Genomic DNA, 27,867 nt, shown 5'->3' with positions numbered 1-27,867 from the left:
TATCCCATGGTAAAGGTGGAGTTAATAAACAGAAAGAGGGGCAAAGGTTTGCAGTGTCAGGCTCAAGAGCACTTTTAATGGAAAGCTAGAGATATACCTTCAGTTGGGTTCATGGGTGCCGTTTAATCCTATCCATCACTGGATAATTCCTGCCGCATGTCTGTACAGCATGTACAGTGTACTCTTGAAATATGTGGCACCCTAGACAGACATGCCTTTGAAGAGCACAAGTAAATTATTTAAACTGATAAGAAAACAGGTCAAGGAGGAATATCATCATCATGTCTAGTGTCGTGCCCCTCCCCCTCAGTTTTCACCCCAACGTTCTCTGTGCTGTGGTTGGACCATTACATGCGGAAGGGGGGCGGCAAGGGTTAAATTTGTGTTCACCCCATCAAACTGAAGTTGATTGAGATTGAAGTGGGACAAGCGTGTGTGATCAAGTCAGGGTAGAAGAGCAGTGCATTTTGGCCTAACCTTATTTACCCCTGTTACATGTAAGCGTGACAAGATTGAACTGCATCACCACATAGCGATGCGATGATCACATAGCATCTGCAGTATGAGTTCTTCGTCAAATGACTGTGTCAAAGGCATCCTACTTACAACACTGAGAAAAACTTGCAATATTTTCTGACGTGCTCATTTGAAAAAAAATATTTGTAAAACTCTTATTGTAAAGTGCATATTGTTGACAAGTAATGGACACTGTTACTTTGAAAGGATCGTAAAAATACCATACAAGAGTAAAGGGAAGTAATGATCGGGAAACAGCGTTACTCTATAGTTTTATTTTGTAATCAAGATAAATTTTCATATCTCTGTGAAATTTAGCCTATATTTAGTTGCTCCTTGGGCTCATGAAAAGATCATGGAATGCCAATGTGTTGTCCATGCCAAATGTATGAGTAACTCGTTTTGAAGTCCTTTGTTCAAGCCAGTACACAACCAAGGAAGTAATTATGGTGTTGTGTTTGATATCCAAATTATGTACAGATTGTTTGTTGTATACAGCAGTGTTTACCAAAATTTCTTCACATTTGAACAATTTGTGTAGCCCAAGTTCTCATTTTTCTTCGTTGCGGATAACAAGTTCAGAGGCTGTAGTTATTTGGCGATTTGAAACAACATACCAAGTTGGTAGCTACGATAACATCAGGGTATCCGGTGCTTTATCAAGAGGAGAATATGCATGTGTACATGTTATGTTGACTGTTTATGATGAGGCAGTGCAGTGCCAGCAGGGTTGTGCTGTAAATCTTGAACCCTCTTGTCAGATCTTGCATTCATGTCTCCCTTGTAAACAAAGTGATGAACAGATCAACTGGTCAGGTCAGTGTTTAATTGGAATGCCTCTTGTTAATAAATCTGTGTCCTTGAGTATTGCAGCCAAGGCCGTCCAGTTAGACTTGTCCCGATGCAGTGTGCATTCTCTCAGTTGACGAGCATCATCCTTGATCTGTCGCATCAACTGAAATTAGATGATGTAAATTCAGGCAATTGGGAGTTGGATAACATCAAGTCTGACTCTACATAGTCTTTCAATGATGATCTTGTGATCTTCAGCTGTTCAGCTTTTGAGACACCCTATGAGGAGAATCCACAATATTGATCGTAATGCTGAATCTGCCCTGTAAATCATCCTGCATAACACTGTGGCTTCTCTTGTGTAACACTTTTAGAAGAGATAGTTTGCTAAATTGTATCCATATCTTCAGAGGGCTTTTGTGTTACTTTGCTACATTGTATCCATATCTACAGATGGCTTTTGTATTACTTTGCTACATTGTATCAACATCTCCAGGGTTTCTTTGTTAATTTGCTACATTGTATCCATATCTTCATGGGAAGTATTACTTGCAGCATTGTATCTATATATTCAGGTCTTTTGTATTACTTTACTACATGGTATCCATAATATCATGTTTTGGTGCTACTCTGTAACATTGTATCCATCTCTGTAACATTGTATCCATAACTTCAGGTTTCTGTTCTGCATTGTTACAATGTATCCACAACTTCAGATTCTGCCATTGCTCAAGTCATCGGCCTCATTGGCAAGTAAACCAGATAGGCGCGGATTAAAATTGTTGACAAAAAGGGAACAATGCTTCAAGCACGTTTATTCAAGAGTCTCATCGCTCTAGTCTTACAATAATAAAATCAGATCCATGCGGCTGTGTCCTTTAGTGCCTTATCAGATTTCACTTATTTCATCGTGCATGGTATGTGCAGCGGTCTGTGTAGAATTCCTCATCAACAGTACACCACTCCAGTAAACTACAATTGCTCTTATCTATGCAGTATACATATATTGCCATCAACTTTTTCGTTCTTCCTGAAATTTAAAAACAGAAACCACATGACAAGAAAAGTTAGATAGTGGCAGCCATTAAAGAACTTGTATTTTTTATAATCAATGGATCAATCAGTTCTGGTTTCATGCATGTAGAATTCCTATCTTCACATCCTGCAAGTTTGTTGCATTTCTTCATCAGCTCGCAGTGTAAAGGCAAAGTGCCAGGCACCATTCACAATTTTAATTCTGTTATTAAATCACTAAGTTCATCTTTTTGGTAAGAGATTATACTCATTTTTCTCTCGTAGGAAAGAAGAATGATAGTTAATGTATGTCTATTTGAACATAGGAATAGACAAAGGTTTGAAGCCTGTTGAATAAATTCTGTCATAAAATTCTAATATATACACTGCAGGTGCACTGTAATGATATAAGGGCCTGTTTTAATCATGGTTTATGTCACATAGTTTTCTCAAGTGTTGAAAATATGATGTTGCATTCAAGTCTGTAGGGGACATGGGTTAATGATGTTATGTTTCAGAATTAATTCCTGGATCACAAAAAACGCCTTCCCAAATTTAGTTACATTGACATATCTATTCTCAAAGACAGGCGCTATAGGAAAAAACACTGTAACATGACAACATGCTAGGGTATAGACAAGTTTACCTTTTAACATTAGCGTGTACTTTTAAGTTAGCTAAAGCTGGTATTGATGATGACATTGAAACTGCTAATCATTTCATGAATGACTGTGCACGCAAGAAACTTTAATTCTTGAAATATGAATGCTCTGTTGTTATTTTTGTCTGGAATTCCATGATCCAGTTCAGAAGATAAGGTTATGTGTCAGTGTTAACTTTTGCTCAGAGTGAGTATAGTTCCGACATGTTCTGACATCTTGCCAGAGGCTGTTTTTCCATTCCGAGCTTGGAATTAATTTCAGGCGTGTGTGAGTAGCTTTGACTTTGAGATTGCCAGTGGACATGTGTACTGAAAAACACTGGTGTCAATGTAGACAGACGTTACCTGATAGTTCAGACAGATGTTAAGACCTAATTTTAATGGCCATAGCTTAGGGGGGAGTAATTTTTGGCGTGTGCGGTTTGACAGTGGTCGTAACTTTGAATGTGACCTAGACATGCATGGTGCACCATAATCTTGTGATGAGTGTTTGGTATTTTGCAGAGTTTTAATACTTATTTTTTATTGACAGTGCATCTGGATGAAGATTTTGTTTGATCTGTTTGCAGAGCTTTTTCGCTGTCTTTTTACGTGTATCATTCATGTTAACTTTATTCATCAACTCAGTTTTCATATTCCCACACTTTTGTTGCTTGAGGACCTGTTATAGTCTCGTTTGGGATCTATTTCCTGTTTGCGCTTTAGTTTGATGGCTCTTTGTGGTTTAAAGTGTGAGAGATTTCGACTCGCAGGCTTTAAATAAGGGGTAAAAGGCCTGGGTATTGTCAGAAACGAGTACTTATTTTGAGATATTGCTGAGAAGTGTGTCCTCATGGACATAACTAACTTTATGGGAGGGTGGGGTTCCAATGCCATTGTGAGTGATATCATGGCCGTTGTTTTTCGTCGGACATGTCAGCTGTCCCCTTCATCAAACCAACAGCCTATGGGCGATGACTAAGAACCAATCACGTACATAGTTTGACCATGTGGAAAATGTCAGGTCTTAATTTTTTGAATTTTGAAGCCCGAACTGCCCACTGGTTCAAAATCACATTGTTGACATAGCTCATGTTTTCAGACAGTTCAAGTCAGCATATTGCTTTCACTTTGAAAACATAAAGAGTGTGGTATTTTACCGAGTAGGGGGCCACCCCCTCCCTCACCTCGGGCATAGTGTGATTTCTGTGTGCCATATTTGGAATAAAGCGCTTACATTCCCTATTAATTTTCCTTGTGTGTGCACGTCTTGAGTTTCACTTTGAGAACTTGAAATCCTCACATTTTCCAGAATTAGTTGTCTGAGCATTTGAAGGTCAGGTTTGGATTTTGGGGCAATTTGGTGAGAGCAAGTAAACTTCTTTGGTTTGGAGGTGTCAATCTAGTGAAAGTTCTGGTTAACATTTATTTGTCATGGTAGTTTTACTTACTGAGTCAGCTATTTCCATGCATATGACAAAGACATTCATGTTACAGCTAAGTGTGCTATATCTCGGAAATTTTATTTTGTACTGTGCTCGTACGATTGCAGCCATTTGTAGATCGTATAGCATGAAGGAATAGCTATTAATAGTTTTCAAGACCCATGTAGCAATTATCTTTTGTATCCACCATTTGTAGATTGTATAGCTTGAAGGAATAGCTATTAACTCTTTGAGCGCCAAAATCTATTTTTGTCCCCTTTATAAAATAAACCCCAGTCAGTTTTTCTCAGATTTTTGACAAAAGTTTTAGAAAAAGCTGTAGTCAATAAAATGTGATGTCCATTTGCTCCAAAATTATCAAAAAATTACAGAAAAATTCATAAAAATTGGTAAAATTTTGCACTAAAATTTTGGCGGGAGAAAATTACAGCACTCAGAGGGTTAATAGTTTTCAAGACCCATGTATCAATGATTTCTTGATACTTCAACTGTTGAGAAGATTTCAGTTGTTCAGTGATTCCTCTTGACATTATGATGGTGAAGCATGCCATGCCTAAACTCTGAACTAACTCCTGTGTTCACCACAGCTAACTTGAAATTCAACTTGAAGTTGGAAGACATTGTCAGCTTCCCTTTGTGAAACTTCGTCATTATGCATGACTGTAAAATGGTTGTCCTCGTCAAAGTTTTTCCGAAAGGCCATGTGCTGAGATCCTCAGCCAGGTAATGATGTGGTTCTCTTCCTCTGATAACCTCACATCTAATATAAAAATATCATCCATTTAAGTTTATATCCCCCATAGCAAGATTGACTAGCAAAGTAGCCAAGATGGAAGCCACATGACCTGCCATAGAAGAAACCTGTTTATGTGAAACCTAATTTCACGAACTAAACATAAAGAAAACACAGACTGAATGTATCAGGAATTTTCATGGAGATTAATATTTGAACTAGATTTTTGTAAATAAGGTTAATGGCTCCTAATTCCAACTCTACTTACATGAAACTGCATTCTTGACGACTGGATAACAGTATTTAATCACAGGAAAAGTAGCATTATTGTCCCACTTATTTTTCATAACTTTGCGCAAGGCCTATTATTACATCATTACCTTCATCTCTTGACCTTCTTTGCCCTGGGTCACTTTCAATCAAATTGCAAAATGTGACTAGTTATTGAAATTATTGTGTCGTGCTGATTAAAGCTTCAACCCCCACATCGACTGAACATTTTTACTTCTTTGTGAATAAAAAGATAGAAATGAAAGACGACACATCTCCAGTAAGTTTAAAATATCTCAAGCATGTAAATTAATAGGCATAAAAGCCAGAGTTTTTATTGGCAGATAAGTTTACAAGTTCTTACGTGATCACCCTATCGGGACAGGTTTCCTAAGGTCTCTCGACAGTAGTAAATGTTTTATGGAGCCTGCCCTCTGGAGGTCAGATGTTGAACTTATGAAGTGCTGGTTTACCGAAGATGTGGTTTTGAAAACACTACTGTGTGTCCTTAGAAACAGTATCTCGTTACAAGTTATCTTTGTGGTGGCTATTTACATGGTGAAAAAAAATACGCTGAATACTGTATTCTGTTTGCAGTGATGTCGTTTTAGCCATGTTCATTTGAATGGAGCTGACATTTTTTGTCCTTGTCAGGGTGGATCTTGTGAAAAACGTGGCCATTTCTTCCAATCTCTGATAATACACTACATTTCAACAAGGACCTTTGATGATTCCCATAATCACCAGATACCTTAACTTCCCATCACACCAACGTTTACCACATCACATCAGTATTTCCACCATTGCCATTTCCCCCTGTGGCATTACCTTACCTCCTGACATTTAGATCGGCATTTACATACGGAAGTCGATTTGCAAAATATAATTAAAATTCTAATTCTCATGTATCTGGTCACACAGTTGTATGATTGGAATGCTTCGAGCCTAAGCCGCGTCAGGATGATGAAGAATATAATACACTGTAATTAATCCTCTGTTGACAATCAAGAAAATAATTACGATTTTTCAGAGAAGGAAGTAATGAAGTTTCTAATTTTGTCATATTGTGATACGCAGGCAGTGTCATTGAAGATCTTAATGCAATGTTAATTGTTATGTAACTTTAGAATTAATGGAAAATATGAAATGTACCATAGTTAATCTGCTACAACCATTGACCAATCATATATTTACGATAAACATGCAATAATTGTCTATCTTTGATTTGAACATGACAAACTTTGACTTTGTCATATAGCAGAGAGCCAGCAGTGATAGAAATGAACAATATTTATGTCAGGGCTTGTGAACTTGAATGCCACCAACCCTTCTGATATGATTTTTTTTCTTGTGTGATTTATTGAGTTTGGTTTATTAGATTTGGAGTTGCTGATAGCGATAAGCGAGATTTCAGATATTTTTTGAAAAGAAAAGATTTGAAAGCAATGAGTGTAACGATGTCGGTTGTGTGGTCCTCGCTGTCAGAGCCATGCAAAGAAAGCAATGTTGGCAGAAAGTAAGTAAAAGTATTGCTGCCCGCCTGATACCTCGGGCAGACACAATCATTCATCTCACAGAGACCTAAATTTAGACCGGATCAAATTAGCAGAAAGCATTTGAAAGTCCAAGCGTAGTAGTTATATTTTTAACTGTATCAACACAGACTTTGTTTTTGTATAGCTAATGATTTATTTTGTTACCCAGGGAGGTAATGCTGATGGCTCATTAGAGAAAAACCCCAGGATAAGTCAACTGTTCTTTCTCAACAAAACTGTCCATAGCTTAAAGGTAGTATGTGCCTCGAAAGTGAAAGACTAAAAGTTTAATAAACTTTTGCTCAAACCGTCCTCGATGATGATGCCTACAAACTTTCCTCAGTGAAACTTTCAACTATTCTCTGACCAAGTCAAGAATAAGACTCAGGGGCCACCGTGGAAAATTTGACCTAGAGAAACAAATTACCTAACATTTACTGATATTTGACATTCAATATGGCTGCCATTCAGGTGTACTACATGAGGACAAATAAAATTTTTGATTTTCGGAAAAGTAAGACGGTAAAAACGTTTCTTACATGAAGAGCTTTAAAATGAACAGTATATCAGAAAATTACTGAAGAAATTGAAAACCTGAATACCTGTCCCCTGCAGGCACATTCACCTGATGTAAACTTTGCCTATGGTTGTACAATAATGTTTGTTGATGATGCCCACAGAAAACCTACAACTTTTCTGTTATTTGTCCAAATAGTGTACATCAAAGAGAAATGTTACACCCATGTGTGTTGCATTGAAGTTCTGGAGCATGTACACATGTGTTACTTTTACATCTCAAATACTGCACTACAGTATACGGTTATTTGTCACTGAAGTCATTATGTTCATGTGATAAATTTATCAGTCAATTATTACCCACATATAGTGTTTTCTCAGATAAGATGCTAATTAGATTACAAGCTGTTGTAGTCCCTTGATGTCTGTCATGTTACAAGGGGTGACCATGACAAGGGGTGACCTAGTCCCGTGTCTTGAGGACAGGGACCATGTTTTGTCCAAACCACTTTGCTATTCGTTTGGTCAGATGAACCAGTAACCAGGAATTGGCTTTCATGTGAGGTTGCCAGGCTTTGAATTCACTTTTAAAACAGATCCTCTTCGCCGTACTCTGACATGAAGTTAGTTTATTTTGGAGCTCTGTGATTTCTTATTTTTCAGTTCCCCAAATTGACCAGCTAGATTCTAGACTACCTTGACCATCAAATACTCATTACCTCTGTGTTACTCATTTGACCCCTTTCATCACCTGACTTTGGTATACCCTGTTGTTTCCAATGACATGAGTAGACCTAGATATGCAGGAATAGGGTGAAAAGTTTCTGTCAATATTAATGGAGAATGCACCTTGGTGACAAATACTAAGATTCTCAAATTTTACACTACTTTTCCAGGCTGCTGCTTGTGTAGTCTTCTTTTGAAGCTTGTTTTCACTTTTGTATTTCTTTGAAAAACAATTTTTGTTTTTCCACATAGTACTACACGACGAAAGTGGCCATTTTAAATTTCAAGTGTCAGTAAATATTTTGTTTCTCTAGTACAAAATTTAGCCCAGCAGCCCTTCTAATTTGTACCTTTGATTTCAAAAGGGAATGTTTTCAAGTCCCCATGACAAAAGTTTGAATAAAAGTTGAAGTCTTTCAATTTCAAGGTGCCTGAAAACTTGACATGTGGCTGTGCATGCACATCCGCCCTGCGAACAAAATACAGTCAGTAAACGATGCTGACACTTTCGTCTCCTTTACTTACTTGTCATTTTCTAAAGTTCAAAAAGGTGAATAGAGATTTAGGTATTTGTGTTATTAGATCATGAGTTAAAAAATGACGGACCTTCACATCAGGTGGCCATGTCGTCAGAGATTTGGGTATTTGTGTTATCAGATCATGAGGGGGAAAAATGGACTCAGCAGTGCATCAGGTAGCTATGTCGTCACTGATCACGTCAATGTCACAACAAAGGATAAAATAACAGACCCATACCTATCAGCTGGTGGTAGCAGTGATAGGGGTGCATATTCAAGTGTGATTGACAGCACAGACAGGTGAAAATCACTTCTCCCTCCCGTTGGCAAATGACGACGAATTGCACCCGTCAAGATCTGTAGTCAGTGATATTTGAGTGATGTATGCCAAGAATTGCAAAAAAAAACAGAAAAAGGGAGCTCTAGAATTCAACTCAGCCATGTGAATAAAGTACTCTCACTTATACTAATATATACTAATATGTTGTACATAACCAATGATGGACTTTTCTGCAAAGCTTGCCACTCATACATTCACATTGAAAATATCTAGTACCTTATGAAGGTAACCCATTTTTCTTTCCTTTCTTCAATTCCACTCAAATTATCATTTCACTGAAAGACATTAAAAAGATGTTTTTAAGATTTGCATGTAGAAGGTGGTCAAGTTTGACACTGTGAAGGATGGAGCCTGAATTTATTCTTCAATTTGTATTTATAAAAATATCATGAAGACATATTAAAGTTGGCATAAAAGTTTATTTCTTATTGGAGTATGGGCTTTTATGATAGAGAAAATATTGGACAAGCCATGCCATGTTTGTGTGATATGAAACTGCTGGAGTACCACACACTTACTAGCTCAACATCTCTGATGACCCACTGGAGCAGACAACTTCAAGAAATCGCAGCCTGGGCCCACGGCAACAAGTGAGAGAAATTACGGATGACTCAAAATAAGTAATAGGCTGTTAAATAGAGAATTCAGCCTGTTATCGTCAGAAGTGATAGGTTCTAACCTGCTGAGAGCTGTAATGAGTTACAAGCTAGACTGACAGCTGCAATTAGCGATGGTTTTTACAATCTGCCACAGTTTGAATAGACAGACTTGAAAAGCTTGCTGCCCTGTTTGTGGTGTCCATTTCAATTTGTCTGCAGCCATTGACCATCTTTCATTTCTAGTAATCCCGAAAACACCCCCTGTTACCCCCTGTCACACCCTTGCTGCCCTGTTTCTGGTCACCATTTCCATTTGTCTGCAGCCATTGACCATCTTTCATTTCTAGTAATCCCTAAAACATCCCCTGTCACTTGTTATGTGTTTTCAAGATATCATATCTCCTTGTCCTTAACACTTTTTCACCAACAATGATACATTATTATTATAATTTTCTGGCGGTTGGCTTTAACATTTTGATTTTGATGATAGATTAACAGACGGATAGATCTTCTAATCTATCAGCTGTGTGACTTCAAGAGGAAAACCACACTCATGATGAGATCAGATTTACCCAGCTCCATCTTTGGGATAATAAATTGGCAGCAAGCACATCACGGCTGAGTGATGATGACAAACAAGACATGACTTTGCCAGATGAAACTCCCAGGTTAGCCAAACATTCTTGAAAGGCTATGGAGTAACGGAATTCAGTACAATGGGTTAGAGAGTTCTGATATAATGTGGACTGGATTAGTTGCTGAGCACATATGCTATGTTTCTTCAAACATCCTGGGACAGCACCCAAAGGACTGAGCCTTCAGGACGTTGTGACTATACACATGTATGTTTGAGTAAACATGCTCCTGGCAAAATCATTAGACATGCAGGAGACAGTGATGTACAGAAATGGTGAGAAGATCAGCAATATTGCAAATCTTCTGCAAGCTTTGAAAAAATTAGAATTGACGTTACTATAGGGCTTATAGAAAAGTTATCATAAAAGTAACAAATAACATGTCCTCATTTGCTTAGAGTAAGTAATCTGCTAGTGTCAGACAAAGTTGCAAACTCATTCCTATTCTTTTGTTTTCCATGTCAGTGTTACAAATCATAGAAGAATACAGTAAAGTATGTAGCAACAAATTTTTTCACATGAAAAAGTGCTTTAAAGGGAAACCTAAGTCCGGCGACATTGACCGTTTATCCCTTCCAAAATCACCCTTGAATAAAATGCAGCTCAAATTTGCAACATAATTGCACGCGCCGACGACTACGGAGCGACGAAAAGAGAAGTTGAAGTAGACGACATTTATGGAAATGAGCTCGGAATCCCATGGGCGCGAAAGGGCTCATGGGAGAAGCGTGCGTGACGTCATCGGTGATACACGAACGTGTGTGACCGCTTACCAAAGCATTGGAGTCTATGACTGCAGGAGTGCAGTTCTGCACGTTACGACTCTTTAATTCTCATCAGTAGCATAAAAAATTATTAACTGTTGTTCAGTTGAGTGCAAAAATCACTCAAGGAAGAACAAACGGAGTCAGCTTTTATCGTCGTCCCACAGAACAGCTTTTCGAAGACAGTGGCTAAAGAAAGTCGGGCGAGTTTTTAAATCTCAAAAGATACAAAGTTATGTTCTACTTCTTTCAGGATGTTTTATAAGGGATTTCGGGACTCTGATACCGATACAAGACGGTACTACACAATGCGGTTCGTATCTTGACATGCTGAGTCAGCCTACTATCGCCGGTTTTAACCAGATAAATGTTAATATTGGCGATTTCGGGACTCTAAAATCCGAAGACGAAACTACAGAAAGCGTCTCTCATCTCGACAGCCCGGATCTGCGAAATCGCTCTTATATACACGATAAATATAGGCGATTTGGTGACTATATATGGTAATATTGATATTACAAGATACTGGAATGACTTCTTGCCTATTCTCGACCGCGGAGTGACGTCAGTAGGTGAAACGCATACGAGCGAGGTGAATGAGAGATCAGACGATACAGAAGAGAGAATGATACAGAAATTGTGTGGAAAAAAGCAGAACTAAAAGTTATGTCATTTATGTATATTGAAACTTCAAAAATTTCTTTGGTGGTTGAAAAATTCAAACTTCCAACGGCGCTGACGCAAAAATGACGTAAGAATCCGCAAGTACCCGGATGGCCCGCGGTCGAGAATGATGTGTCTCGATCGGCACGCCGGGTCTGAGAAATCGCCGATATTATATTTACCCAATAAATATCAATTGCACCGGGACTCCTAGGCTAATATCGATATCGATACCAGACGATACTAGATTTACGTGCACTGTGGTGTCGGCACGCCGGGTCTGCGAAATCACGGATATTTATCCGATAAATATCGGCGACTTTGGACATTAACTCTGATACTAGACGCTACTTTGTCAAAATGTGGGTAAATATCCGATGTATATCGGAGATTTCACCACGTGCCTAACAGTTCTGACCACCCGACCACCTCTGTCCGACTCTTAGTTCATAGCATCCGTGGCCGATAGTCAAGAATAATGTATGTTTTACATTATTAGAATTATTCATGCACGAAATACATTTTTATATGTAAAGGATTTTTTTCATTAAATTTCCACACGAACTTTCATACACTACAATCGGAACTTCGTCGAGAGGGCCGATCAGATATCACCGTGAGTTGGGGATTGCCTTGCAGGAATAACATTCTTTACATGTAATACATTTTTACTTGGCGATCGAGACCTGAACAGAGGACATATCGGACATCGTCGAGAGTTTTGGCTGGTCTTGTATGAAATGCATTCTTTACAACAATATAGACGATACTATTGTTTTAAATAGCGGGCAAATATCCATTATATCGGAGATTTCATCACTTTGTAGATCTGAGTAAGCCCGACTTCCTAAGTTCGACACCAACTTCGAAAAAAAGACGACGCTATACATTTGTCAAATTGCGAATAAATATTTTCCGATATACCGTATATTGAAGATTTCGCAACCTTAAAGATCTGGCTAAGCTCGACTTACGTATCATTCACGAACCAAAAATTAATTTTAAGCGACTGATAAAGAAAACTCTGTTTTAGAAAGGTAACGCTGAAGGATCGCAGAGTCACTCAGTGTCAGGTCTCCAATCCAGTTCGGGGTCTGTACAAGCACAGTGACTCCCTCCGCGGAATTACGAACGATGTGTGGAGATACTTTCCCATTATTACATATCTTGGTTCAAATTAGTATGGTTGATTTCAGTGTGGGAAAAGTAATACTCGATGTCAGAAATATCGCTGTCCGAACTCTCCAGAGTCGTCTTACGAACGCGCTAAACTGTTCACGGTACTCCTCCAGCTGCAAGCTACAATCGTCTGTATCGCCGATGACGTCACGCACGCTTCTCCCATGAGCCCTTTCGCGCCCATGGGATTCCGAGCTCATTTCCATAAATGTCGTCTACTTCAACTTCTCTTTTCGTCGCGCCGTAGTCGTCAGCGCGTGCAATTATGTTGCAAATTTGAGCTGCATTTTAATCAAGGGTGATTTTGGAAGGGATAAACGGTCAATGTCGCTGGACTTAGGTTTCCCTTTAAGGAATATGTTGTTGTACTTGTGTGAGCTTTGATGACAAATATTTGATATTCAATATATTTCAATACAAAATGTATGTGGTATATTTTGTAATTAACACCAATGTCATATTGATGGCATCACACTGCAATATTGTTATTTGATTGCAACATTGTATCATTTGATATGAAATGTTATCTGAAAACAGTGTTGATATGATATTGTAACACTGCTTTTATATTGTTACACTTTGACAATTTATATTGTTACACTGTGACAATTGACATGGATATTGATACACTGTGACAATGAGATATTGATGTTTTCGGTTCAATAGCTTTATACAATGTATTTAATATTGCTACACTTCAACAGTGTGATTAATGTCGTCACATTTCAAGTACTATTGTTGGTCTTATTTCTCTGTAACACTATTTTGCTGACTTTACTATCCTAAAATGATGAAATACTGATATTGAGAGACTCTGTAACAGTGTCATGTTGATACAGTGTTAGTATTATACTTATATTGCTGATTTCATTTTAACAATGACATACAGGCTACATTGTAAGCATCATACAGAAGCTGCTACATTTTAACAATAACTTATTGATACTGCTACATAGTGGCAAACTGAAGTTACAACATTGTAACAATGTTATTTTAATATTGCTATATTGTAACAGTATCATATAGATACTGTGACATTGTATCATCTTGATATTGAGAATCAAATAGTTCCATATGACATTCTGAATACATTACTGCTGACAAGACTCCAATAAAGCCAAGTCGCTTACTTTGATCTGCGTGATGATTTTGAGAAGATGACTTTGACATATTAAATTAATACCACCCATCTACTGACAATATTCTCTTGAATGAGAAGTAGAAACATTTCCTGTGCTCCCAAAATGAGCATGAAGTAGTGGTCGTAAATTCTTTTTGTCATCTGCAACTTTTACATTGTTGCTATATATGCACTCATTTCTCAGTTGTGTACCGATCAAAAGGCACTAGATAGACCTAGACATGTCGCAATTCCCATAAAACACATGCACACTCTGTTCAAGATCAAATATCAAGGCCCAACACACTGAGGGCAGTGTTTCCAGCAAAGGTCATTCTCAAATCACTTAATATTGTAACATTTTGCCCTATGTGTCTGCCGAATGACATCGTTGGATAATTAGGAAGACAAGGTCAAAGTGACATTGACTTAATTAGGCTAATGGCCAAGCATTGAGTGTTATTGAACCACATACCTTCCTGGGCTGTCCTGTGGTTATTTCACAAGACATAAATAGAATGTTTTCTGATAAGGTGCCGGAATTGACTTGGTTTAACTCCCACAGGGCCCTGCCTGACAGCAAATGTCAGCTGTAAGTTTGGTAATTGGATGGACATCAAATCTTCAGGACATGATGCAGTGTTTACAAAAAAAAAACCCAGACTGGATATATACACAGCGTTCTTCTCCACAACTGACCTCTGTAGTGTTTGCTACAGAAATATGTATTTAGCGGTAGCCTTTTGTGCATCATGTTAGAACTACACAAGCCTCAGGAATATTTGCTCTCCCCTCTATACACTCACATTCTTGTACATGTACAGGGTCGGAAACGATGGAGAAACTCATTTCTCCCACCAGATTCCCTATAATTTTCGAAACAAAGACATTGATGTACATGAACATTTTAGGTGATCCACTGCATTTCATATCTTCAGAACTGAAAAATTACTCTGTAACAGTGATTTCAACTGCACGCAACTGCAAGACCGAATCTGTGATTTTGAAACCAAGCGAGTAATTTGTCACATTATTTGCAGTTTCAATAGGGAACAATAGGCCTATTAAACTGTTTGTTAGGGCAAAGTTTAGACATATGTACAAATGCACTCTTTTGAGTTACAGTGTCTGTTCCTTGTGGTTGACAATTTCCACTTAAGGTATGACAGGCAGACATACTCACTCATCAACTCAGGACAGCACACAGGTACTTATGTGTGTGTATAACTAAAAGCTTGCCTTGCCATTGATGAGCACAGATGGATATGTATGTGCATTTGCGATTTTTGTGAAAACCTGATGTTCAACAGTGATATTATCTCTCTTCCTTGTATGCCCATGCCGGTGATGTTTCCCTGTCTGGTGGCAAAACAAATCCACTCATTGCTTTGACAAAATCCATATGACTAGCAGGCCCCATCGTGAAACACGGATCTCACATTAATAGGCATGTCCACCATGCCACTTCTGATAATCCTTGACATGTTTTCCACTGGTTAATCCGATTACCGAAAGAAAATTTTTGGTATCCAATCTCCAAAATCGTTAGTTCGATATAGTCTTATTTAAAGCTATGGGTTTCACTAGAGAAAAGGTTAGTATTGCAACCCTTAAAATCTCATCAAAATTTCTGTTGAAAAATTAATGTATAGTTACTGAATTGACACATGCAGCAGTAGATGTTAGGTAGCAGTGGTATTTCCACACGTAGCCCAAGCAACATATTCCCACATGTTGTACTTCATGGGCCAACATGGCGCTCCCTGCATCACTACCATAAAAGTACTAGTGTGGGAACCCATTCAAAAGCCTGACAGCGGATACCCCCGCCATCAAACTCATTTTAGATTTGACATTAAGTTTTTCTGACGTGGTCTTAGATACCATTGTATGGTTGAGTTGGTCTTTAATTGATTTCACGGCGATACTCTTAAGGCCCATTAATGCTTTCAATTGGACTATGGTTATTTTTAATGGCATAGCCGGCACTATCCAGTTACTGCACATTCTGCAATATTTTTATTAAATGCTCACTGATCCGTCATTGATGAGTTTGAAGGAGATTACTTTTTATGGACTGATAATTTTTCCCTTTGTATTACGGTCAGTGTGAGGGAACTATAATTCTTATTGCTTAGATGTGGGCTTGGAGGTAACCATACTGAGTAAACATGTTTGTGTAAATTTAAAAAAAATTGAACTTCAGATGAGTTTTCAGTGAGAACTTGTTTTGGAAGTTGATTGGACAAGAGTAAGTAAATATGCAAATTACTTTGCTTGTCCCTCCCTCCCTCCCTCCCCATTGCATTCAATAGAGGTCGATATTTGCTGCTGAAAACTATATGTAGGGTCTTACCTAGCTTTTATTGGGAAGGCTTGCGTGACAGTGCTAGCATAATGGTAGGCCCTGTTCAGAAGGACGCTTCTGTGTGATGGCTAGTCATGCCATGTTATTGAGATTGCTAGCTGATATATGCAACCAAGACTTGCCGCCCATGGTGTGCACTGATTACACTATCTGTACTATGTATTGACCTTCTGAAGTGTTGATGAAGACAATTTGGATCCTGGGTCATTATATACGGGTCTGTGGCCACGCGTCTGATTTCAAGGGTGCTTTTCACAAAATGATATTATTGTGATACAGTGTGAATGTTTTCAGAAACTGAGAATCAATAAAAATAACCGCTCGGAATTTTCAACCTGTGGTAACGGAATGGCAATTTTAACCTTTTCCTACCACAATGTTAATTTACCATTAGTGGCTTAGCTTAGTAAGTTTATTAGTTTCAAGAAATACAATTAAAACTCATCCGCTTTACAGATGCCACTAACTGTCTTTTGTCATGTATGAGAGTTCATAAAGTCCATCCCAGCCTTGCCACTTCCCTGTAAGATTCTAAACTGCATCTCCAACTGATGAAGATGGCAGTGTCCAATGACATAGTCACCGCTGAACACGGGAAGCGGATACTGGAAGGGTTCAAATTGCAGAGAGAGTAAGTTTAGGAGCCAAATGTGAGATGTTTTTTCCGGTTCAGTACGCATGAGAGAGCAGTTGCCTGCAAAGTTCTGTGATCCGTGAAAGACGACAACAAATATTTCTCCAGACGAGAGAAGCTGTCAGTCACCAACAAGTACATGTAACTAGTGTGGTGATGTAGCCATGTAGCAAGTGTTGGGCTTCTAACCCCCTGGCACTTATGGTTGAAATGCATTGATTTCAACATGTGAGGTGAGCTTCTGTCCTGAGGCAAATTGTGTAAAGATAAGTGATGCCAGATAGCTGTTATGGTTAAACTATACAGGTGATATGTTTACCTCAATGAAATTATTAGTTTATCTTTAAGAAGCATTTGTTTTTAAGATTGACATTTTTTCTGATGGTTCTTTTGTCTTGTCAAAGAAGGAAGTGAATTCAGAGCAATAATTTTTTTCCATACAGACCAGTCACAAAAGATGAAAAACTTGAAAAATTAGGGCCACCTCAGAAAGATGCGTACACTGTTTATGACTTGCTATGTGCTCTAATGTACGGATAGGGTAAGTTAGGACATTGCCATAGTGTAGATTATGGAGAAAAATGGTGACGATGAGCAGCTACAACTGCTGTCCTGAGAGTATATCATCTGAAAATGGGAGCAGTTCGGGCTCAGAAGGTGATTACTACACTGAACACTCCAGGCACCTGTGGCATTCCACATCAAAATTCACAAATGGCATTGATTGGCTGATGGATTTTCTGCGTCAGAATCACTAGCAAAGTCACTTTCTGAGTCAGAACCGAGTCAAGAATCACTCGGATTTTAAGATGTTGTAGTCTCAGGACTGTATTTGTAGTGGGTGATTGCCTCAATTCTGCCTTTGCGAAGCCCTCGATAAGGCCAAAGTCTGCTGTATGACCTTGTGTTGAGCTCAGAAAGCTGATGATGTCACAAGAAGACTACATCTGGGTTTTAGTTGCACTTGAAACTTGGCAAAAAGCAAGTGAAAGTGAACGAAAGCAACACCGTTACAATATTCTGGGGTAAAACAAAGAGCGAATAATGTAAAATCAATTGAGTAATGTTCCCCTTGAATGCTGTGGGTAAAAACCAAATTTTCGACTCTCACAAAAATTAACATGTGAAAATTATAGTTACTCCATTAGCTTCAAAACAAGACCCCACAAGAGGTAGACCAAAACACAATTGTTAAAGTTTAGAGTTGGTATATCAGTCCCGTGGCGCATTATTTCTTAACTAACTAAAGAGCTATTCAGTGTATCATTGTAAACTAGGCAGGTAGCCATCCAATTATTTCATTAATACATGTGATCGTAAAAAAGGGAAGTGCTCTCGTTTGACATTAGAACTCTTGTCCATAAAAACATATTCTTAGATTTATTGTTCACACTTATTAAACATCAATGTGCTATTACTATTCGTTGGGACTCCATAATCACATCAGTCAGCGTTGAAATGGCTAAAAACCGTCTGATCTGCAGAATTCGCATGAACATTACATTTCTATGTACAGGAGGTATGGCTTCATTTGCACTGTGATATGCATACCAGGCATAACAAGACACCATTACAATACAGTTTTTGTTTGGTGACACAGTGGCGTATATGACTAATATCATTCTAACTGCTGGGTTGTAATGACAGATAATATCATTCTAACTGCTGGGTTGTAATGACAGATGCTCTGAGTGAAAGCCTCTTCAAAGTAGTCGCTCGGTTTATGCATAATTGTAAAGGCCATATGTAACCCTTTGAGTGCCAGGATTTTTCCCTCCAAAATTTTAGTGCAACATTTCGTAAATTTTTATGCATTTTTCTGTAAAATTTTTTATAGTTTTGGACTGAATTGACATTGGCTTTTGTTTTTTATCATAATTTCTGAAAAAAATATGAAAAAACATTGTCAGGGAAAGACACTTATTTTTTTATCCACTTGCCCTTCGGGCAAGTGGGGGGTTCGGTTCACTTGCCCGAATTGGAAAACCACTTGCCCAGTATAATTTACGTGTTTGAAAAAAGCTAAAACATTGGTTTTTTCATTTCACACACTTTATTTTGAAAATTATCATGTTATCATGAGAAAATGTCAGACATTTTCATAGGGTTCTCCTCACACTTCTAAGAGTGCTGGATGGCTCATTTATATTAAATTAATTATCAAAGCCCAACTAGCAGTATCATATAGCATTCTTTATGTGATTTTACTTCTGAACTAAAACAAGATTTTGGGAATGTGCTCTTTGAGGGGTTGGAATACAAGTATTTTTAACTGCCCAGTGAGACTGCATGTGCAATTTTGAACAAGAAAAATAATGTGTGCCCAAACGTAAAATGGCACCCAATGCAAATATAGCAAAAACAGTGTACACCGTGCATATATGCATTTGAATATTCACGGAAACAACAGAGTAGTCCAATGTAATGCATAGTGTTGAATGTTTTGTTTTCTTTGTAGTATGGTGGGAAATCAAAATAATGGTTAAAATGTAAATTTACTTGTCCAATTTTTCACTAAAGAATGTTTTGTAAAGCTGCAAAAGACTATATCCTATTAATGGGTAGAATTTAAAGAAAACCAGAAAAAATAGGAAGCCTTTTTAGGTCAACAAATTTCAAGATTTACAGCTAGTGGGGCTTTCATATTCATAGAAAAAATTCTAACAGTTCATATGTTTGTATGTTTACTTTCCTAGGTCTTAATGTACAAATAATAACAGCCATTTTAATTGTACCTTCAAAGTATTTTTGCAGTTAAAAGTTTTAACTTATATATACAGAAAGAAAAAAATCTGCAGCTATAAAGGAATGTTTTGAAGCTTCTGAAAAATAATGTACTTCTTTGTCATGTTTTTACTGCGCTGACATCATACATAAGCCCTATGAAGTTTGGATTACCATATATACCGGTATCCTATGTTTTTCTAATAACCTAGGTGGTCTTTTTAATGCTCATGCGCAGACTAAATAGAATTTAAACCAACAACCTAGGGCGTCGGTGGTTTTCTATGTGTCTTGCAAGATGAATTTCTCGATGTCAAACTCGCTCCAATTGCTTCTTGACAGTCATTTTAGAATGGGAAAATTCTCAAACAGAGAGGTTGGTCGCCACGGACAAGTAACTTTTAGCTTATTGACCTGAAAATTAAGTCAGTGTTCATTGAAAATTCAAAGACTGGACCCGTTGACACCAAAGCTTGCTCATGACTTTCATTGCATGCAGTCTTGCCACGATGCCACTCACTGTCACTTAGCAAGTTAACATTGAAGAGTACGTTTAGTAAAACTCCCTTTTTTGTGGTGATTTTTCACCACTGGACTTTATTTTACATCATTATTATAAACGTTCATACAAAGCACAAAAACCGCTGTGTGTTTCTTTTTTTGACCGTATCAACATATTGTGAGACACCGTAACCTCACAGTCAATGCAATGAACTTTGGTGAACGTACGCTCCACCAGCTGAACAGCTTTTTCATATGCAAAATCAGCGTACGGTATTTAACTGGTGGTATTGTTTGAACTGCATTTTATTGAAAGCGATTACATGATTCTTTTCATCAACTCTTCATGCAATTTTATGAAAAATCTTATGGAAATGTTCACAATGACATAACATGAAAATTTTTTGTTGTTTAAGTCCGTGTTCCCTCACCAGAAAATCGCTCTCGTGAATTCGATTTCTAGGTATTATTTTTTTCACTTGTCCCGTCGGGCAAGTGGCATCGGAGGTTCACTTGCCCGAACGCGACTTTCACTTGCCCCGGGCAATCGGACAACCCTTAGTGTCTTTCCCTGATTGTTTGGGGTTTATTCTACAAAGGTGACAAAAATTGACTTTTGCACGTAAAGGGTCAGTAAAGTCATCAATTGGAGATGTTTGCGTACATTTTAAGAGCCTTCAGATCACCTACCTCAGCGCAACATTGAGATCATGCTCTGCTGGCCCGTAAAATTGGCTGAGATGCTCTCTTTTGAAAATAAGGCTTCCTATTTCATTTCAATATCTCGGCATGTGACACAGTCGTAGAAAGGCCATAACCTGTCATTGACTGGGGCAATCATAAACATTATGGCCACTTGAAATAAGCACTTCCAGCCAACCGGCACACTCCAAAATACTCTACATTACTAGATCAACCAAGGCATAAAAAAATTGCAATTTTATGTGTAAATTTGACACCAAAATATACTCAGTTGTGGACGTCATGCGGGCATAACATTAAGCTATAGCACTTCAAAAAGTACATAAATGTGTCATTAATTCTTTTTTGATATTTAGTTTTTGATGTATGTGAACTTTCTGTGCACTTTTTATAATAACCTGGTCATAAAAATATCTTCCTAAACTTAGAAGAAAAATGAACTCTGTATTGAAATCATGTCCAAGTGTGAAAGTGGGAAATCTCAAAACCTGCTAAGGCAATGTCTTCCACCAGTGGTGGAGTTACATGTGTGCATCGATCTGGATTCATAATTTATTGACATGTGAATGCACATCCAAAGACATTCCTGGTTTCCTTCTAAAGCTAAAAATACCAGCCAGTCTGCGATTCTGTTCTCAGATGTCATGTCTTAGATCTTGCTTCCCTCACTAGTTCTAGACTCCCTCTCTCAGTGCTCGTCACAGTCCGGTACATTGTACTGTGTCCCTCCCCATAGCTGTAAGTACATTTGCCTCCCTCCTCCCTGCCTTCACATAAGAAGGGTCTCCTTCCCCACCCCATTACGTTGACCCCGTTCAATTCTGTTGTTAATAATGAAGTTATAGCCACTGTGTACATGGACTTTAGGGTAACAGAGCACACGGTAGACTCACTCACCGACAATCTTCTCCCTAGCCATCGAATAGCCCAACTCATTCACATCTCAAACATATCTTTCCTCATAATATCTCAAAACCATCACCTGTTGAAAACTGCAGAGTGTGAAACATCCAAAATTTCAACATCTGGAGAAAAAGGCATAATGGGACATAATTGTGACGCTGTTTCAGTTGTTCTTGTCTGTTCTTTGTTTGGAAGGATATTTTTTAAGACCGGGTTCTATTCCGAAAAGTGCATAGAAAGTTCACATTAAAGACTCAAAACTTTTAAATATACTTAATGCATCTCTTACCAAACTGACCTTCTTTCCACATATTACACAGAAAGCTGTATCGGTACGCAGACAAACATTCAACCTAGGGGATTGTACATATTGCTTTTTGAATAGTAGCAGTAATTATAGCCTATCAAACTGAAATGAGACTATACGCATATGTAGATATATCAGCTGGTTATGAGTTATACAAAAAGCTGACCTACATGTAATCCATAAATGAAAGACCTACAACTTCTGAATATAGTTAATGCCTGTCTTATGTCCCCCCCACCCACCCAAAATGTCATGTAGCAATCACCTCCTTCATACCAAGTTCAATTTGGTCAGACTCCCCCATGTCTTCATGGTACAGCCTTTATACTTCATCATGGCGAAGACTCTTGGTATGCCCAGGGATATTTTTGTCAGCAGGGATGTCTGGTGAAGAATGACACTCTCTGCACAGTAGTCACATGAGGTAAAATTATTATGACATGTGGACGTATTTCATCCAAAAATGGAGCTCGGACCTATCACTGCCAGACTTTTGGTCCAATCCAGTAGTTTGCCAGTAGGGGGGAATCGGACACGTTGACCGGTAGATGGCAGTGAAAGTGTTCTTAGATGAAATCCACTGATCAAAAGATGCCAGCCTCCAGATTTAGAGGCTCAACAGTTCCTTGACCCTTATCATGCCACGTTCATAAGTCACTATCAAGTCAAGTTGGTGAAAATGTATATAGATCTTGCCTCAATACAGCTTTTTAATGATTCAGCAGATGGAGAAGTTCTGACTTGGTTTAATAAGGGTTAAAGGAGGAAAGACTGCAATTGGAAAGTGAATTAGAATAGTGTGAAATGTATCAGTACGTGGGATATGTTTGTACTTATCTATGAAGTGATGATATTGCCACAAAGACACTGGCACCAAATGGTCAAGGATGAAATTCTGGTGACTCAGAGAAACCTTGAACTTTCCCAAACTGGAATAGCATATTGACCGGCAAAATATTCCATTTCATATCCAAAATTGAGAAGAACAGTGTGAAATCTTTGTATAATACCCTCAGAAAATTATCTATTGCTTGAGTCCATTGTGGGCCTGGAAGGAGGTACATTAATTCTATTATTTCATAATTTTGGCAATGCCAAGGAATTTGTAGAGGTAGAAAATATCTCGGGCCATAATACTTTATAACCGGATACATTATCAGTAATAATCTCGGAGGTAAAAGCAAAATTTACTGGTAATGCCAAAGCAGTAAAATATAATTCCAATATATATTGACTTGTTGATTTCGTACTGTGCTATAATATCCTACACTATATTAATTATTATCTTATAATCTACCTCTGCTTGGAAAAGCAGTAAAAAGTATGGTCATGTTGAAATTGGGACTAAGCATCATTACCATTAAAATGTTTAATTTAATGGTATATCTAAACCATAAGTTGACTGTAATGATCTTGAGGTTTAGGAATGATTACCTCTAACCTTTAGAGATATGGTTATTCAAAATATTCATACATGAAACAGATTTATGCCTTAGTTTAGGGAACAGAATCAAATATAAACTTCACACATAAACTGTTAACCCTTTGAATATGCCTGATTAAAAGTGAATATGTTGATCATATGGCTGAAGCTACTGGTTTTCTGTGTTGGGTAAAAGGACTGCTTTCTTATCAAAACATGACTGCACCAATCACTGAGAAACAGAACCCGTCTTTATCAAAGTTCACACAGTTGTTTGTGATTATGTTATTTTTATTTTGCTGCATCTTGTCAACCCCCAAAATGGTCTACTCAGCCATATGTTAGGAATGCGAGGAATTTTTCAATGTGACTGGCATAAGTGCTTGTCTGACTGTCCTCTTTCATGCCACGTCACATGAATCCTTAGACATTTGAAAATGAACCTAAACCTGAAAATGAACGTATCTACATAGTGCAATAAAAAAAATCTTGGATGGGATTTACTATCATTGCATATTGAGAACATTGATTGGTTATTGCAGAACATATTTGCAGTACTGTAATATGGAGGACACTGTAAACTCCGAACTATTGGCACAGCGAACACTAAACTCTCAGATATTTTTTCCGTTACTTTTCAAGGTCAAAGAGTTTATTGACTCAGTCGCATCTATGGTAGGCCATCTGTTCGGCCCTTCTGCGAGAAGACACTCCGTGTGTCAGGTTACTCAGAATGGCCAAACTGCATGGCTTGTCAGCAGAAGGGGTGAAAAATAACACTTTAAAAGCTCCCATCAGTGTGAAAGCTAGAAAAATATAGTTATGTACGGGAGAGGGGCCGATTAGGTTGAGGGAGATAAAAAAGAATTTTGAAGGCACAGAAAACAAAAAAGATGAAAAAGTCAAAGGCATGCGTTCAAAATGGAATGGTTTCAATCCATGCAAAACACTGCACTGCAGGTCATCCAGTATTTGTCACAGCACACGGTACCACTTACAAGTCAGTTAGGCTTCAAACCCTCAGCTATGTTCCTAAAAGAGGTATATTTGGTTCCTTAGCTTTTTCAACTATCTGCGAGAGAGTCAGAGATTTCTTCACTTTTGTGGTGACGTAGTTTGGTGTTGTGTGATCAGCGGATCACAGAGGAGAGAGAGAGAGGCCCAGCGGTGCTACAGGTCTGACTTCACAAGCTTGGCAGCTACCCTGGAAGTTGGAAAGAAAAACCTGACCTTATTTTTTTGCCCTGTCTCAAAGAACCCTGGGTGGTGTGCAGGACGTCCTCAGCTTGCAGCTTCACTTGTACAACATTCTGGACATTCCGGGAATTTCTGCATTCTGGGCATCGTTTGGATGCCATACCAGGCTAGCGCTTTCCTTTGTCTGTACAAGTCAGAGAGGAATGGCTGGTCATATGGCATATGCTGGGGAGGCAGTGTATAACTTTTTACATGCGTCATTATTGTACTGTTCCAAGTTTTTATACAGTAGAAACACACTTCCATCGACAAAAGTCAAACACTACCAAAGTATTTTGGTTCTCTGATAATTTGCTATAGTATATGGCAATTTTTATTAATAAAAGTGCATCTAGTGTGACTTCTAGTCATCTTGGCTGATTTAAGGTAGTATGTGCCTCGAAAGTGAAAGACTTATACTTTGCACAAACTTTCCCTGAGGAATACTTCAACCATTCTCTTTCAAAATTAAGAATAAAAAAAAGAGGTCACTTTGCATAAGTTGCAAATTTTGGTACTGGAGAAACAAATCACCCAAGATTTACCAATATTTGAAATTCAAAATGGCCGCCATCCCTGTGTTAAGTCTATGGGAAAAATAAAAGTTTTGATTTTCAAAAAAACTAAGACAGAGAAGACAGAAAAGTATTGTAAAAGTTTGAGAGTCCGAATATCTGTCCCCGAGGTGCATTCTACCTTAACAGAGATGTCCTGATCTATCTGTGTAATAGTCACCTGATATCATCAAAAATCATATCAATCTTGTTGCTGATCTTTCAACAGATGTGTATATTGCAGTGCAGGTCAGTTTCCTTCAACATTTTCATATGTTGTATGTCAGGTATAATTTTGACTTAGAACCCCTGATTTCATCCCTGTTTGCCTGTACAAAGATCCAGCTGTTCTAGAGAGAACAATAGGGACGTACTACTAGTTTTTGGCAAAAGGGAGAAATTACAAGGGCCAATCTTATCACGCTTTGTGCATAATCAGTAATCAGACAATTTACTCTTCAACCAGTATGCAAGCTGCCATAGATTTGCACATGCATGTATACTGTGTGGTTTTGGAGAGATGACGCATTCTGTCAGTTATAAAGGACTGTCCATTACGGGAAACCTCCATTAACTTAGGAATACCTGACTTCCCTAGAGGATCAATTTCACAGACCTGCCTTTCCTACAATGGCACTACAATGGCACCAGCTGGATTAGATAAACATAACAATGGAACATTCACACCTTGGGGATTAAAAGTCTTTTGTTTGTCACCCGAGTTGGTCAGGCAAGGACTCGGGTTTCAGGTACCATGCAAGTTAATGCAGCCTTCCCCTAATGTCAGATTGTCTCAAAAGCTTAAAACAGGACATTTTGTGAGGTTAGATCAAAAGCCCCTCCCCTGTCACCCTTAATGAAACTGCTAAAGTGCAAAGTATTTAATATGTTATCCACAGAATAACATGGAACAATTCACTTTTTCTTCACAATTTGAAGAGAAACATTTATGTTTAACGCGATGTTATCCATAATAAAGTGTTCCTTTTTGAGTAAAACAGAAGCAAGCAGGAAACTGCGTATCCCAAATTTTGTAAAATTCATTGGTACAAATGTGCAGTTTTCTGTTACATGTATATGTTTAACCCTTTCACCACCATGGTTTGGCCCAAACCCATTGTTAGCTGCAATGGTGATTGTGGACCTGTTTACAGAGAATTGGGGGTGAACAGGTTAAAAAAGGGGGAAAAATGAAGGTCACCGAAACTCGTGTGAAATTGAAGATCGCTATTAATTGAACTTACGTCAAACCCTTTGCCCCTAAATGAAAAAAAAATGCTGTTTGAATTTTTGCGCTAATTGAACTTACGTCAAACCCTTTGCCCCTAAATGAATAAAAAATGCTGTTTGAATTTTTGCAACAATCTGAGATGACCCCTGAGCTGACATGATTTTGATGTGTTTAATATCAATACTAAAAAATCTCAACACTTTCTCATATTTGAAGAACAGAAAATAAAATACATAGTTGAGACTATTTTGATACTTCTTTTCTACCATCCATAATTATTGTAATTAACAGCACTGACAGGGGAATGCATTTTACATGCTCTGCCCAGTGGCAGGGCCTTCGTCCCCATTGAGATCCACCCATGGACAAGCCATCACAAGGTATTGAAACAATCCAGGGGATGTTGTAGCAATGTCAAAGTTTATGTAACATGCCGAGATTAATATGGCAACTTGAGATACTCGTAGAGTCATATACATTGTGTAGAGCTGTCTGAAATGTTAGAACATGGCAAGCTCAGTCATGGATTTTTACCCCTGCTCCTCCCGCTTTTATGTGTGTGGGTAAGTCCTCACTCTTCAAAAAACAGTAAAGATATTCCATGTTCTGGTTGTGTGGTTGAAACAAATTCAGTACACTTCTAAAAAATACATAATAAGTGTACAAGTGGCAATAAATATTTTGGTGACAAGGCACTATTTTTGTACTATAAAGTGTGAATATTGTGCTCTTTTCAGGTCCAACAAATATCCAATCATGTTCAGTTTAATGTTGATTCAGATCTTGTTTCTTATGTAACCTGTCTTCTGATTGGCCATCATGTCCTTGATTACCATAATACTTGCTCAGCTAGGCCATCAACCTAGACATTTTCACTTTGTGAGCATCCTTCTCCATGTCTATCTACATCTGGTCCAGGAAACCATCCCGAGAAATTCATAAGAGAGTCGGGTCGTCTGTAAGAATGGCGTTGTGGGGATTAAGAGAGTGATAAGTACATCATATTTCCACCGTCGTGGAACTTGATATCGCTGTGTGGATGCAGGCATCATCCGTCTTTGCACTCTCCGTGGCACAAACATCTGATTGATCAGAAAGATCAAAACAGTCCAGGCTGTCCTGTTGTGTTTTGATCACTATGACAAGGACATTCTTGCTGGGTAACTCTAAAGTACCGCCCAGACTTTTGTGGCCATTAATATAAAGTGTCCTCATGCCAAGTCATGTACAACACAATGCGGCAGAAAAAAATTCGTGACGTCAAAAGTCATGAAATGTT

General features: G+C 38.2%; 1 protein-coding gene and 1 long non-coding RNA gene across 9 annotated transcripts in view; one reads left to right on the top strand and one right to left on the bottom strand.

Moving 5' to 3' along the window:
* LOC139115992 (adenylyl cyclase-associated protein 1-like) overlaps positions 1-27,867 on the top strand; it is a 114,356-nt gene that overhangs the window by 55,065 nt on the left and 31,424 nt on the right. The window lies entirely within an intron of this gene.
* On the bottom strand, positions 748-24,792 carry LOC139115994 (uncharacterized). Its single transcript, XR_011548212.1, has 2 exons — positions 24,566-24,792; positions 748-2,338 (listed from the first exon to the last, which is right to left on the bottom strand). It is a non-coding gene; the product is annotated as an uncharacterized lncRNA (long non-coding RNA).

The sequence above is a fragment of the Ptychodera flava genome, chromosome 17 (genome assembly GCF_041260155.1).
Source record: "Ptychodera flava strain L36383 chromosome 17, AS_Pfla_20210202, whole genome shotgun sequence".
Lineage (NCBI taxonomy): Eukaryota > Metazoa > Hemichordata > Enteropneusta > Ptychoderidae > Ptychodera > Ptychodera flava.
This window is presented reverse-complemented; position numbering and strand designations above follow the sequence as displayed.